Genomic DNA, 15,519 nt, shown 5'->3' on the forward strand with positions numbered 1-15,519 from the left:
CTCAAGAGTCACTCTGTGTCACCCAGCACAAGAAACTGTCTCAAGAGTCACTCTGTGTCACCTAGTACAAGGAATGGTCTCAAGAGTCACTCTGTGTCACCTAGTTCAAGGAATGGTCTCAAGAGTCACTCTGTGTCACCTAGCACAAGGAACAGTCTCACTCTGTGTCACCTAGCACAAGGAACAGTCTCAAGAGTCACTCTGTGTCACCTAGTACAAGGAATGGTCTCAAGAGTCACTCTGTGTCACCTAGCACAAGGAACAGTCTCAAGAGTCACTCTGTGTCACCTAGCACAAGAAACAGTCTCAAGAGTCACTCTGTGTCACCTAGCACAAGAAACTGTCTCAAGAGTCACTCTGTGTCACCTAGTACAAGGAATGGTCTCAAGAGTCACTCTGTGTCACCTAGTACAAGGAATGGTCTCAAGAGTCACTCTGTGTCACCTAGTACAAGGAATGGTCTCAAGAGTCACTCTGTGTCACCCAGCACAAGAAACTGTCTCAAGAGTCACTCTGTGTCACCTAGTACAAGGAATGGTCTCAAGAGTCACTCTGTGTCACCTAGTTCAAGGAATGGTCTCAAGAGTCACTCTGTGTCACCTAGCACAAGAAACTGTCTAAAGAGTCACTCTGTGTCACCTAGTACAAGGAATGGTCTCAAGAGTCACTCTGTGTCACCTAGTACAAGGAACAATCTCAAGAGTCACTCTGTGACACCTAGTACAAGGAACAGTCTCACTCTGTGTCACCTAGCACAAGGAACAGTCTCAAGAGTCACTCTGTGTCACCTATCACAAGGAACAATCTCACTCTGTGTCACCTAGCACAAGAAACAGTCTCAAGAGTCACTCTGTGTCACCTAGTACAAGGAACAGTCTCAAGAGTCACTCTGTGTCACCTAGTACAAGGAACAGTCTCACTCTGTGTCACCCAGCACAAGGAACAGTCTCACTCTGTGTCACCTAGCACAAGGAACAGTCTCAAGAGTCACTCTGTGTCACCTAGCACAAGGAACAGTCTCAAGAGTCACTCTGTGTCACCTAGTACAAGAAACAGTCTCACTCTGTGTCACCTAGCACAAGGAACAGTCTCAAGAGTCACTCTGTGTCACCTAGCACAAGGAACAGTCTCACTCTGTGTCACCAAACACAAGGAACAGTCTCAAGAGTCACTCTGTGTCACCTAGCACATGGAACAGTCTCACTCTGTGTCACCTAGCACAAGGAACAGTCTCAAGAGTCACTCTGTGTCACCTAGTACAAGGAATGGTCTCAAGAGTCACTCTGTGTCACCTAGCACAAGGAACAGTCTCAAGAGTCACTCTGTGTCACCTAGCACAAGGAACAGTCTCACTCTGTGTCGCCTAGCACAAGGAAAAGTCTCAAGAGTCACTCTATGTCACCTAGTACAAGAAACAGTCTCACTCTGTGTCACCTAGTACAAGAAACAGTCTCAAGAGTCACTCTGAGTAACCTAGTACAAGAAACAGTCTCAAGAGTCACTCTGTGTCACCTAGCACAAGGAACAGTCTCAAGAGTCACTCTGTGTCACCTAGTACAAGAAACAGTCTCACTCTGTGTCACCTAGCACAAGGAACAGTCTCAAGAGTCACTCTGTGTCACCTAGCACAAGAAACAGTCTCAAGAGTCACTCTGTGTCACCTAGCACAAGAAACAGTCTCAAGAGTCACTCTGTGTCACCTAGCACAAGAATTAGTCTCACTCTGTGTCACCTAGCACAAGAAACAGTCTCAAGAGTCACTCTGTGTCACCTAGCACAAGAAACAGTCTCAAGAGTCACTCTGTGTCACCTAGCACAAGAAACAGTCTCACTCTGTGTCACCTAGCACAAGGAACAGTCTCAAGAGTCACTCTGTGTCACCTAGCACAAGGAACAGTCTCACTCTGTGTCACCTAGCACAAGGAACAGTCTCAAGAGTCACTCTGTGTCACCTAGTACAAGGAACAGTCTCACTCTGTGTCACCTAGCACAAGGAACAGTCTCAAGAGTCACTCTGTGTCACCTAGTACAAGGAACAGTCTCACTCTGTGTCACCTAGCACAATAAACAGTCTCAAGAGTCACTCTGTGTCACCTAGTACAAGGAACAGTCTCAAGAGTCACTCTGTGTCACCTAGTACAAGGAACAGTCTCACTCTGTGTCACCTAGCACAAGGAACAGTCTCAAGAGTCACCCTGTGTCACCTAGTACAAGAAACAGTCTCACTATGTGTCACCTAGCACAAGAAACAGTCTCAAGAGTCACTCTGTGTCACCTACCACAAGCAACAGTCTCAAGAGTCACTCTCTGTCACCTAACAGTCTCACTCTGTGTCACCTAGCAGAAGGAACAGTCTCAAGAGTCACTCTGTGTCACCTAGCACAAGGAACAGTCTCAAGAGTCACTCTGTGTCACCTAGCACAAGAAACAGTCTCAAGAGTCACTCTGTGTCACCTAGCACAAGGAACAGTCTCACTCTGTGTCACCTAGCACAAGGAACAGTCTCAAGAGTCACTCTGTGTCACCTAGCACAAGGAACAGTCTCAAGAGTCACTCTGTGTCACCTAGCACAAGAAACAGTCTAAAGAGTCACTCTGTGTCACCTAGCACAAGAAACAGTCTCAAGAGTCACTCTGTGTCACCTAGCACAAGGAACAGTCTCAAGAGTCACTCTGTGTCACCTAGCACAAGGAACAGTCTCACTATGTGTCACCTAGCACAAGGAACAGTCTCAAGAGTCACTCTGTGTCACCTAGCACAAGAAACAGTCTCAAGAGTCACTCTGTGTCACCTAGCACAAGGAACAGTCTCACTCTGTGTCACCTAGCACAAGGAACAGTCTCAAGAGTCACTCTGTGTCACCTAGCACAAGAAACAGTCTCAAGAGTCACTCTGTGTCACCTAGCACAAGAAACAGTCTCAAGAGTCACTCTGTGTCACCTAGCACAAGAAACAGTCTCAAGAGTCACTCTGTGTCACCTAGCACAAGAAATAGTCTCACTCTGTGTCACCTAGCACAAGGAACAGTCTCAAGAGTCACTCTGTGTCACCTAGCACAAGGAACAGTCTCAAGAGTCACTCTGTGTCACCTAGCACAAGGAACAGTCTCAAGAGTCACTCTGTGTCACCTAGCACAAGAAACAGTCTCACTCTGTGTCACCTAGCACAAGAAACAGTCTCAAGAGTCACTCTGTGTCACCTAGCACAAGAAACAGTCTCACTCTGTGTCACCTAGCACAAGAAACAGTCTCAAGAGTCACTCTGTGTCACCTAGCACAAGAAACAGTCTCAAGAGTCACTCTGTGTCACCTAGCACAAGAAACAGTCTCACTCTGTGTCACCTAGCACAAGGAACAGTCTCAAGAGTCACTCTGTGTCACCTAGCACAAGGAACAGTCTCACTCTGTGTCACCTAGCACAAGGAACAGTCTCAAGAGTCACTCTGTTTCACCTAGTACAAGGAACAGTCTCACTCTGTGTCACCTAGCACAATAAACAGTCTCAAGAGTCACTCTGTGTCACCTAGTACAAGGAACAGTCTCAAGAGTCACTCTGTGTCACCTAGTACAAGGAACAGTCTCACTCTGTGTCACCTAGCACAAGGAACAGTCTCAAGAGTCACCCTGTGTCACCTAGTACAAGAAACAGTCTCACTATGTGTCACCTAGCACAAGAAACAGTCTCAAGAGTCACTCTGTGTCACCTAGCACAAGCAACAGTCTCAAGAGTCACTCTGTGTCACCTAACAGTCTCACTCTGTGTCACCTAGCACAAGGAACAGTCTCAAGAGTCACTCTGTGTCACCTAGCACAAGGAACAGTCTCAAGAGTCACTCTGTGTCACCTAGCACAAGAAACAGTCTCAAGAGTCACTCTGTGTCACCTAGCACAAGGAACAGTCTCACTCTGTGTCACCTAGCACAAGGAACAGTCTCAAGAGTCACTCTGCGTCACCTAGCACAAGGAACAGTCTCAAGAGTCACTCTGTGTCACCTAGCACAAGAAACAGTCTCAAGAGTCACTCTGTGTCACCTAGCACAAGAAACAGTCTCAAGAGTCACTCTGTGTCACCTAGCACAAGGAACAGTCTCAAGAGTCACTCTGTGTCACCTAGCACAAGGAACAGTCTCACTCTGTGTCACCTAGCACAAGGAACAGTCTCAAGAGTCACTCTGTGTCACCTAGCACAAGAAACAGTCTCAAGAGTCACTCTGTGTCACCTAGCACAAGGAACAGTCTCACTCTGTGTCACCTAGCACAAGGAACAGTCTCAAGAGTCACTCTGTGTCACCTAGCACAAGGAACAGTCTCAAGAGTCACTCTGTGTCACCTAGCACAAGAAACAGTCTCAAGAGTCACTCTGTGTCACCTAGCACAAGAAACAGTCTCAAGAGTCACTCTGTGTCACCTAGCACAAGAAATAGTCTCACTCTGTGTCACCTAGCACAAGGAACAGTCTCAAGAGTCACTCTGTGTCACCTAGCACAAGGAACAGTCTCAAGAGTCACTCTGTGTCACCTAGCACAAGGAACAGTCTCACTCTGTGTCACCTAGCACAAGGAACAGTCTCAAGAGTCACTCTGTTTCACCTAGTACAAGGAACAGTCTCACTCTGTGTCACCTAGCACAATAAACAGTCTCAAGAGTCACTCTGTGTCACCTAGTACAAGGAACAGTCTCAAGAGTCACTCTGTGTCACCTAGTACAAGGAACAGTCTCACTCTGTGTCACCTAGCACAAGGAACAGTCTCAAGAGTCACCCTGTGTCACCTAGTACAAGAAACAGTCTCACTATGTGTCACCTAGCACAAGAAACAGTCTCAAGAGTCACTCTGTGTCACCTAGCACAAGCAACAGTCTCAAGAGTCACTCTGTGTCACCTAACAGTCTCACTCTGTGTCACCTAGCACAAGGAACAGTCTCAAGAGTCACTCTGTGTCACCTAGCACAAGGAACAGTCTCAAGAGTCACTCTGTGTCACCTAGCACAAGAAACAGTCTCAAGAGTCACTCTGTGTCACCTAGCACAAGGAACAGTCTCACTCTGTGTCACCTAGCACAAGGAACAGTCTCAAGAGTCACTCTGCGTCACCTAGCACAAGGAACAGTCTCAAGAGTCACTCTGTGTCACCTAGCACAAGAAACAGTCTCAAGAGTCACTCTGTGTCACCTAGCACAAGAAACAGTCTCAAGAGTCACTCTGTGTCACCTAGCACAAGGAACAGTCTCAAGAGTCACTCTGTGTCACCTAGCACAAGGAACAGTCTCACTCTGTGTCACCTAGCACAAGGAACAGTCTCAAGAGTCACTCTGTGTCACCTAGCACAAGAAACAGTCTCAAGAGTCACTCTGTGTCACCTAGCACAAGGAACAGTCTCACTCTGTGTCACCTAGCACAAGGAACAGTCTCAAGAGTCACTCTGTGTCACCTAGCACAAGGAACAGTCTCAAGAGTCACTCTGTGTCACCTAGCACAAGAAACAGTCTCAAGAGTCACTCTGTGTCACCTAGCACAAGAAACAGTCTCAAGAGTCACTCTGTGTCACCTAGCACAAGAAATAGTCTCACTCTGTGTCACCTAGCACAAGGAACAGTCTCAAGAGTCACTCTGTGTCACCTAGCACAAGGAACAGTCTCAAGAGTCACTCTGTGTCACCTAGCACAAGGAACAGTCTCAAGAGTCACTCTGTGTCACCTAGCACAAGAAACAGTCTCACTCTGTGTCACCTAGCACAAGAAACAGTCTCAAGAGTCACTCTGTGTCACCTAGCACAAGAAACAGTCTCTATCTGTGTCACCTAGCACAAGAAACAGTCTCAAGAGTCACTCTGTGTCACCTAGCACAAGAAACAGTCTCAAGAGTCACTCTGTGTCACCTAGCACAAGAAACAGTCTCACTCTGTGTCACCTAGCACAAGGAACAGTCTCAAGAGTCACTCTGTGTCACCTAGCACAAGGAACAGTCTCACTCTGTGTCACCTAGCACAAGGAACAGTCTCAAGAGTCACTCTGTGTCACCTAGTACAAGGAACAGTCTCACTCTGTGTCACCTAGCACAATAAACAGTCTCAAGAGTCACTCTGTGTCACCTAGTACAAGGAACAGTCTCAAGAGTCACTCTGTGTCACCTAGTACAAGGAACAGTCTCACTCTGTGTCACCTAGCACAAGGAACAGTCTCAAGAGTCACCCTGTGTCACCTAGTACAAGAAACAGTCTCACTATGTGTCACCTAGCACAAGAAACAGTCTCAAGAGTCACTCTGTGTCACCTAGCACAAGCAACAGTCTCAAGAGTCACTCTGTGTCACCTAACAGTCTCACTCTGTGTCACCTAGCACAAGGAACAGTCTCAAGAGTCACTCTGTGTCACCTAGCACAAGGAACAGTCTCAAGAGTCACTCTGTGTCACCTAGCACAAGAAACAGTCTCAAGAGTCACTCTGTGTCACCTAGCACAAGGAACAGTCTCACTCTGTGTCACCTAGCACAAGGAACAGTCTCAAGAGTCACTCTGTGTCACCTAGCACAAGGAACAGTCTCAAGAGTCACTCTGTGTCACCTAGCACAAGAAACAGTCTCAAGAGTCACTCTGTGTCACCTAGCACAAGGAACAGTCTCAAGAGTCACTCTGTGTCACCTAGCACAAGGAACAGTCTCAAGAGTCACTCTGTGTCACCTAGCACAAGGAACAGTCTCACTCTGTGTCACCTAGCACAAGGAACAGTCTCAAGAGTCACTCTGTGTCACCTACCACAAGGAACAGTCTCAAGAGCCACTCTGTGTCACCTAGCACAAGAAACAGTCTCAAGAGTCACTCTGTGTCACCTAGCACAAGAAACAGTCTCAAGAGTCACTCTGTGTCACCTAGCACAAGAAACAGTCTCACTCTGTGTCACCTAGCACAAGGAACAGTCTCAAGAGTCACTCTGTGTCACCTAGTACAAGAAACAGTCTCACTATGTGTCACCTAGCACAAGAAACAGTCTCAAGAGTCACTCTGTGTCACCTAACAGTCTCACTCTGTGTCACCTAGCACAAGGAACAGTCTCAAGAGTCACTCTGTGTCACCTAGCACAAGGAACAGTCTCAAGAGTCACTCTGTGTCACCTAGCACAAGAAACGGTCTCAAGAGTCACTCTGTGTCACCTAGCACAAGGAACAGTCTCACTCTGTGTCACCTAGCACAAGGAACAGTCTCACTCTGTGTCACCTAGCACAAGGAACAGTCTCAAGAGTCACTCTGTGTCACCTAGCACAAGGAACAGTCTCAAGAGTCACTCTGTGTCACCTAGCACAAGAAACAGTCTCAAGAGTCACTCTGTGTCACCTAGCACAAGAAACAGTCTCAAGAGTCACTCTGTGTCACCTAGCACAAGGAACAGTCTCAAGAGTCACTCTGTGTCACCTAGCACAAGGAACAGTCTCACTCTGTGTCACCTAGCACAAGGAACAGTCTCAAGAGTCACTCTGTGTCACCTAGCACAAGGAACAGTCTCAAGAGTCACTCTGTGTCACCTAGCACAAGGAACAGTCTCAAGAGTCACTCTGTGTCACCTAGCACAAGAAACAGTCTCACTCTGTGTCACCTAGCACAAGAAACAGTCTCAAGAGTCACTCTGTGTCACCTAGCACAAGAAACAGTCTCACTCTGCGTCACCTAGCACAAGAAACAGTCTCAAGAGTCACTCTGTGTCACCTAGCACAAGAAACAGTCTCAAGAGTCACTCTGTGTCACCTAGCACAAGAAACAGTCTCACTCTGTGTCACCTAGCACAAGGAACAGTCTCAAGAGTCACTCTGTGTCACCTAGCACAAGAAACAGTCTCAAGAGTCACTCTGTGTCACCTAGCACAAGAAACAGTCTCAAGAGTCACTCTGTGTCACCTAGCACAAGGAACAGTATCAAGAGTCACTCTGTGTCACCTAGCACAAGGAACAGTCTCACTCTGTGTCACCTAGCACAAGGAACAGTCTCAAGAGTCACTCTGTGTCACCTACCACAAGGAACAGTCTCAAGAGCCACTCTGTGTCACCTAGCACAAGAAACAGTCTCAAGAGTCACTCTGTGTCACCTAGCACAAGAAACAGTCTCAATAGTCACTCTGTGTCACCTAGCACAAGAAACAGTCTCACTCTGTGTCACCTAGCACAAGGAACAGTCTCAAGAGTCACTCTGTGTCACCTAGTACAAGAAACAGTCTCACTATGTGTCACCTAGCACAAGAAACAGTCTCAAGAGTCACTCTGTGTCACCTAACAGTCTCACTCTGTGTCACCTAGCACAAGGAACAGTCTCAAGAGTCACTCTGTGTCACCTAGCACAAGGAACAGTCTCAAGAGTCACTCTGTGTCACCTAGCACAAGAAACGGTCTCAAGAGTCACTCTGTGTCACCTAGCACAAGGAACAGTCTCACTCTGTGTCACCTAGCACAAGGAACAGTCTCACTCTGTGTCACCTAGCACAAGGAACAGTCTCAAGAGTCACTCTGTGTCACCTAGCACAAGGAACAGTCTCAAGAGTCACTCTGTGTCACCTAGCACAAGAAACAGTCTCAAGAGTCACTCTGTGTCACCTAGCACAAGAAACAGTCTCAAGAGTCACTCTGTGTCACCTAGCACAAGGAACAGTCTCAAGAGTCACTCTGTGTCACCTAGCACAAGGAACAGTCTCACTCTGTGTCACCTAGCACAAGGAACAGTCTCAAGAGTCACTCTGTGTCACCTAGCACAAGGAACAGTCTCAAGAGTCACTCTGTGTCACCTAGCACAAGGAACAGTCTCAAGAGTCACTCTGTGTCACCTAGCACAAGAAACAGTCTCACTCTGTGTCACCTAGCACAAGAAACAGTCTCAAGAGTCACTCTGTGTCACCTAGCACAAGAAACAGTCTCACTCTGTGTCACCTAGCACAAGAAACAGTCTCAAGAGTCACTCTGTGTCACCTAGCACAAGGAACAGTCTCAAGAGTCACTCTGTGTCACCTAGCACAAGAAACAGTCTCACTCTGTGTCACCTAGCACAAGAAACAGTCTCAAGAGTCACTCTGTGTCACCTAGCACAAGGAACAGTCTCACTCTGTGTCACCTAGCACAAGGAACAGTCTCACTCTGTGTCACCTAGCACAAGGAACAGTCTCAAGAGTCACTCTGTGTCACCTAGCACAAGGAACAGTCTCAAGAGTCACTCTGTGTCACCTAGCACAAGAAACAGTCTCAAGAGTCACTCTGTGTCACCTAGCACAAGAAACAGTCTCAAGAGTCACTCTGTGTCACCTAGCACAAGGAACAGTCTCAAGAGTCACTCTGTGTCACCTAGCACAAGGAACAGTCTCAAGAGTCACTCTGTGTCACCTACCACAAGGAACAGTCTCAAGAGCCACTCTGTGTCACCTAGCACAAGAAACAGTCTCAAGAGTCACTCTGTGTCACCTAGCACAAGAAACAGTCTCAATAGTCACTCTGTGTCACCTAGCACAAGAAACAGTCTCACTCTGTGTCACCTAGCACAAGGAACAGTCTCAAGAGTCACTCTGTGTCACCTAGTACAAGAAACAGTCTCACTATGTGTCACCTAGCACAAGAAACAGTCTCAAGAGTCACTCTGTGTCACCTAACAGTCTCACTCTGTGTCACCTAGCACAAGGAACAGTCTCAAGAGTCACTCTGTGTCACCTAGCACAAGGAACAGTCTCAAGAGTCACTCTGTGTCACCTAGCACAAGAAACGGTCTCAAGAGTCACTCTGTGTCACCTAGCACAAGGAACAGTCTCACTCTGTGTCACCTAGCACAAGGAACAGTCTCAAGAGTCACTCTGTGTCACCTAGCACAAGGAACAGTCTCAAGAGTCACTCTGTGTCACCTAGCACAAGGAACAGTCTCAAGAGTCACTCTGTGTCACCTAGCACAAGAAACAGTCTCACTCTGTGTCACCTAGCACAAGAAACAGTCTCAAGAGTCACTCTGTGTCACCTAGCACAAGAAACAGTCTCACTCTGTGTCACCTAGCACAAGAAACAGTCTCAAGAGTCACTCTGTGTCACCTAGCACAAGAAACAGTCTCAAGAGTCACTCTGTGTCACCTAGCACAAGAAACAGTCTCACTCTGTGTCACCTAGCACAAGGAACAGTCTCAAGAGTCACTCTGTGTCACCTAGCACAAGGAACAGTCTCAAGAGTCACTCTGTGTCACCTAGCACAAGAAACAGTCTCAAGAGTCACTCTGTGTCACCTAGCACAAGAAACAGTCTCAAGAGTCACTCTGTGTCACCTAGCACAAGGAACAGTCTCAAGAGTCACTCTGTGTCACCTAGCACAAGGAACAGTCTCACTCTGTGTCACCTAGCACAAGGAACAGTCTCAAGAGTCACTCTGTGTCACCTACCACAAGGAACAGTCTCAAGAGCCACTCTGTGTCACCTAGCACAAGAAACAGTCTCAAGAGTCACTCTGTGTCACCTAGCACAAGAAACAGTCTCAATAGTCACTCTGTGTCACCTAGCACAAGAAACAGTCTCACTCTGTGTCACCTAGCACAAGGAACAGTCTCAAGAGTCACTCTGTGTCACCTAGTACAAGAAACAGTCTCACTATGTGTCACCTAGCACAAGAAACAGTCTCAAGAGTCACTCTGTGTCACCTAACAGTCTCACTCTGTGTCACCTAGCACAAGGAACAGTCTCAAGAGTCACTCTGTGTCACCTAGCACAAGGAACAGTCTCAAGAGTCACTCTGTGTCACCTAGCACAAGAAACGGTCTCAAGAGTCACTCTGTGTCACCTAGCACAAGGAACAGTCTCACTCTGTGTCACCTAGCACAAGGAACAGTCTCACTCTGTGTCACCTAGCACAAGGAACAGTCTCAAGAGTCACTCTGTGTCACCTAGCACAAGGAACAGTCTCAAGAGTCACTCTGTGTCACCTAGCACAAGAAACAGTCTCAAGAGTCACTCTGTGTCACCTAGCACAAGAAACAGTCTCAAGAGTCACTCTGTGTCACCTAGCACAAGGAACAGTCTCAAGAGTCACTCTGTGTCACCTAGCACAAGGAACAGTCTCACTCTGTGTCACCTAGCACAAGGAACAGTCTCAAGAGTCACTCTGTGTCACCTAGCACAAGGAACAGTCTCAAGAGTCACTCTGTGTCACCTAGCACAAGGAACAGTCTCAAGAGTCACTCTGTGTCACCTAGCACAAGAAACAGTCTCACTCTGTGTCACCTAGCACAAGAAACAGTCTCAAGAGTCACTCTGTGTCACCTAGCACAAGAAACAGTCTCACTCTGTGTCACCTAGCACAAGAAACAGTCTCAAGAGTCACTCTGTGTCACCTAGCACAAGAAACAGTCTCAAGAGTCACTCTGTGTCACCTAGCACAAGAAACAGTCTCACTCTGTGTCACCTAGCACAAGGAACAGTCTCAAGAGTCACTCTGTGTCACCTAGCACAAGGAACAGTCTCACTCTGTGTCACCTAGCACAAGGAACAGTCTCAAGAGTCACTCTGTGTCACCTAGTACAAGGAACAGTCTCACTCTGTGTCACCTAGCACAATAAACAGTCTCAAGAGTCACTCTGTGTCACCTAGCACAAGGAACAGTCTCAAGAGTCACTCTGTGTCACCTAGTACAAGGAACAGTCTCACTCTGTGTCACCTAGCACAAGGAACAGTCTCAAGAGTCACCCTGTGTCACTTAGTACAAGAAACAGTCTCACTATGTGTCACCTAGCACAAGAAACAGTCTCAAGAGTCACTCTGTGTCACCTAGCACAAGCAACAGTCTCAAGAGTCACTCTGTGTCACCTAACAGTCTCACTCTGTGTCACCTAGCACAAGGAACAGTCTCAAGAGTCACTCTGTGTCACCTAGCACAAGGAACAGTCTCAAGAGTCACTCTGTGTCACCTAGCACAAGAAACAGTCTCAAGAGTCACTCTGTGTCACCTAGCACAAGGAACAGTCTCACTCTGTGTCACCTAGCACAAGGAACAGTCTCAAGAGTCACTCTGTGTCACCTAGCACAAGGAACAGTCTCAAGAGTCACTCTGTGTCACCTAGCACAAGAAACAGTCTCAAGAGTCACTCTGTGTCACCTAGCACAAGAAACAGTCTCAAGAGTCACTCTGTGTCACCTAGCACAAGGAACAGTCTCAAGAGTCACTCTGTGTCACCTAGCACAAGTAACAGTCTCACTCTGTGTCACCTAGCACAAGGAACAGTCTCAAGAGTCACTCTGTGTCACCTACCACAAGGAACAGTCTCAAGAGCCACTCTGTGTCACCTAGCACAAGAAACAGTCTCAAGAGTCACTCTGTGTCACCTAGCACAAGAAACAGTCTCAATAGTCACTCTGTGTCACCTAGCACAAGAAACAGTCTCACTCTGTGTCACCTAGCACAAGGAACAGTCTCAAGAGTCACTCTGTGTCACCTAGTACAAGAAACAGTCTCACTATGTGTCACCTAGCACAAGAAACAGTCTCAAGAGTCACTCTGTGTCACCTAACAGTCTCACTCTGTGTCACCTAGCACAAGGAACAGTCTCAAGAGTCACTCTGTGTCACCTAGCACAAGGAACAGTCTCAAGAGTCACTCTGTGTCACCTAGCACAAGAAACGGTCTCAAGAGTCACTCTGTGTCACCTAGCACAAGGAACAGTCTCACTCTGTGTCACCTAGCACAAGGAACAGTCTCAAGAGTCACTCTGTGTCACCTAGCACAAGGAACAGTCTCAAGAGTCACTCTGTGTCACCTAGCACAAGAAACAGTCTCAAGAGTCACTCTGTGTCACCTAGCACAAGAAACAGTCTCAAGAGTCACTCTGTGTCACCTAGCACAAGGAACAGTCTCAAGAGTCACTCTGTGTCACCTAGCACAAGGAACAGTCTCACTCTGTGTCACCTAGCACAAGGAACAGTCTCAAGAGTCACTCTGTGTCACCTAGCACAAGGAACAGTCTCAAGAGTCACTCTGTGTCACCTAGCACAAGAAACAGTCTCAAGAGTCACTCTGTGTCACCTAGCACAAGAAACAGTCTCAAGAGTCACTCTGTGTCACCTAGCACAAGAAACAGTCTCAAGAGTCACTCTGTGTCACCTAGTACAAGGAACAGTCTCACTCTGTGTCACCTAGCACAAGGAACAGTCTCACTCTGTGTCACCTAGCACAAGGAACAGTCTCAAGAGTCACTCTGTGTCACCTAGCACAAGGAACAGTCTCAAGAGTCACTCTGTGTCACCTAGCACAAGAAACAGTCTCAAGAGTCACTCTGTGTCACCTAGCACAAGGAACAGTCTCAAGAGTCACTCTGTGTCACCTAGCACAAGAAACAGTCTCAAGAGTCACTCTGTGTCACCTAGCACAAGAAACAGTCTCACTCTGTGTCACCTAGCACAAGGAACAGTCTCAAGAGTCACTCTGTGTCACCTAGCACAAGGAACAGTCTCACTCTGTGTCACCTAGCACAAGGAACAGTCTCAAGAGTCACTCTGTGTCACCTAGTACAAGGAACAGTCTCACTCTGTGTCACCTAGCACAATAAACAGTCTCAAGAGTCACTCTGTGTCACCTAGTACAAGGAACAGTCTCAAGAGTCACTCTGTGTCACCTAGTACAAGGAACAGTCTCACTCTGTGTCACCTAGCACAAGGAACAGTCTCAAGAGTCACCCTGTGTCACTTAGTACAAGAAACAGTCTCACTATGTGTCACCTAGCACAAGAAACAGTCTCAAGAGTCACTCTGTGTCACCTAGCACAAGCAACAGTCTCAAGAGTCACTCTGTGTCACCTAACAGTCTCACTCTGTGTCACCTAGCACAAGGAACAGTCTCAAGAGTCACTCTGTGTCACCTAGCACAAGAAACAGTCTCACTCTGTGTCACCTAGCACAAGAAACAGTCTCAAGAGTCACTCTGTGTCACCTAGCACAAGAAACAGTCTCAAGAGTCACTCTGTGTCACCTAGCACAAGAAACAGTCTCACTCTGTGTCACCTAGCACAAGGAACAGTCTCAAGAGTCACTCTGTGTCACCTAGCACAAGGAACAGTCTCACTCTGTGTCACCTAGCACAAGGAACAGTCTCAAGAGTCACTCTGTGTCACCTAGTACAAGGAACAGTCTCACTCTGTGTCACCTAGCACAATAAACAGTCTCAAGAGTCACTCTGTGTCACCTAGTACAAGGAACAGTCTCAAGAGTCACTCTGTGTCACCTAGTACAAGGAACAGTCTCACTCTGTGTCACCTAGCACAAGGAACAGTCTCAAGAGTCACCCTGTGTCACTTAGTACAAGAAACAGTCTCACTATGTGTCACCTAGCACAAGAAACAGTCTCAAGAGTCACTCTGTGTCACCTAGCACAAGCAACAGTCTCAAGAGTCACTCTGTGTCACCTAACAGTCTCACTCTGTGTCACCTAGCACAAGGAACAGTCTCAAGAGTCACTCTGTGTCACCTAGCACAAGGAACAGTCTCAAGAGTCACTCTGTGTCACCTAGCACAAGAAACAGTCTCAAGAGTCACTCTGTGTCACCTAGCACAAGGAACAGTCTCACTCTGTGTCACCTAGCACAAGGAACAGTCTCAAGAGTCACTCTGTGTCACCTAGCACAAGGAACAGTCTCAAGAGTCACTCTGTGTCACCTAGCACAAGAAACAGTCTCAAGAGTCACTCTGTGTCACCTAGCACAAGAAACAGTCTCAAGAGTCACTCTGTGTCACCTAGCACAAGGAACAGTCTCAAGAGTCACTCTGTGTCACCTAGCACAAGGAACAGTCTCACTCTGTGTCACCTAGCACAAGGAACAGTCTCAAGAGTCACTCTGTGTCACCTACCACAAGGAACAGTCTCAAGAGCCACTCTGTGTCACCTAGCACAAGAAACAGTCTCAAGAGTCACTCTGTGTCACCTAGCACAAGAAACAGTCTCAAGAGTCACTCTGTGTCACCTAGCACAAGAAACAGTCTCACTCTGTGTCACCTAGCACAAGGAACAGTCTCAAGAGTCACTCTGTGTCACCTAGTACAAGAAACAGTCTCACTATGTGTCACCTAGCACAAGAAACAGTCTCAAGAGTCACTCTGTGTCACCTAACAGTCTCACTCTGTGTCACCTAGCACAAGGAACAGTCTCAAGAGTCACTCTGTGTCACCTAGCACAAGGAACAGTCTCAAGAGTCACTCTGTGTCACCTAGCACAAGAAACGGTCTCAAGAGTCACTCTGTGTCACCTAGCACAAGGAACAGTCTCACTCTGTGTCACCTAGCACAAGGAACAGTCTCAAGAGTCACTCTGTGTCACCTAGCACAAGGAACAGTCTCAAGAGTCACTCTGTGTCACCTAGCACAAGAAACAGTCTCAAGAGTCACTCTGTGTCACCTAGCACAAGAAACAGTCTCAAGAGTCACTCTGTGTCACCTAGCACAAGGAACAGTCTCAAGAGTCACTCTGTGTCACCTAGCACAAGGAACAGTCTCACTCTGTGTCACCTAGCACAAGGAACAGTCTCAAGAGTCACTCTGTGTCA

This window comes from Lineus longissimus, chromosome 15, assembly GCF_910592395.1.
Source record: "Lineus longissimus chromosome 15, tnLinLong1.2, whole genome shotgun sequence".
Classification (NCBI taxonomy): Eukaryota; Metazoa; Nemertea; class Pilidiophora; order Heteronemertea; family Lineidae; genus Lineus; species Lineus longissimus.